Raw genomic sequence first — 1,079 nt, forward strand, 5'->3', positions numbered from 1 at the left:
CTTCTAATATTATGCAAAAGCCGCCAATTGGAATTGAATTTGATCAAATTATGGAAAAAGCGATGCCCTGTAATCAGCTAAAACAATCAAACCTAAAGTGAGGTATCTAAACAAAGGAAAATTGCATATATCAGTTATCTAAACTGGCGAAAACTTCGTTTTGCCTCAGCAGAGAAAACTGGAAATATAATTTCAGTTTGTAAAGGAAAAAGAATCTATTTTGTTCCCAGTTGATCAAAAATTCAAAAATTTTGAATTTTTTTGTACCAGGTTATCCTAACAAATTGAATATGTGCTCTGGAAAGAACTGCTGGAGGGGTCACAAAAATGAATCTAACAATAAAACTGTTTTCTTGGTATGTATATTTTTTTTCTTGCAATAACGACTGAGCAAAATCCGGATAATCAAAATATTAAAAAAATGTAAGTTTTTGATTGATAGTATGCTAAAAACCTAAAAACGACTAGTTTGTTGTGTCTTGTATAGTCAAATGACGCCTGTGCTGTTTATCAGAGCAGAGAGTTGTTTATGAAAATTTCCGGAATATAATTGGTGGTATTCATCTTTAGAACTAAAACACCGAAGGACATAAATACTTTCTGTTTACAATTTTTCCAATCTCGAAAGTTTTGTTTTGATCCACGCATTTATTTTGTCTTCTCCTGGTGAATACCAAAAAAGTACATTGCTTAAGATTTTTGAAAATGCAAACTATAAATTCAGTTTGTTTTCATACTGGAAAAAAATGTTAAATTTAGAGTTATAATCACAGGATAGGAAAAAAGAGAGGATGAGAGACCAATATAGGTGAGAATTACTCTATAATAGCCGCTGTGAACGGCCTTTTTCCAAGTAGTTCAGAAAAAACTGTAAAAATTCCTGAGTAGTAAAAATCAATTACTTTGTCGCGTAATTTCAATTTTCTTGAGCAGTAAATTGTTACTTTGTCCTCTATGGATAACTGTTATTGAGCAGTAAAGTTTCATTTTATAAGTTCTGTATCAAGGAATTAGTCAATCTGCATTTCAACTGTTTCAAAGCCTAGCTTTTAGCTTTCCAGCTCTTGAGTAAAAGGAGA

The sequence above is a fragment of the Convolutriloba macropyga genome, chromosome 6 (genome assembly GCF_964194025.1).
Source record: "Convolutriloba macropyga chromosome 6, txConMacr16.3, whole genome shotgun sequence".
Classification (NCBI taxonomy): Eukaryota; Metazoa; Xenacoelomorpha; order Acoela; family Convolutidae; genus Convolutriloba; species Convolutriloba macropyga.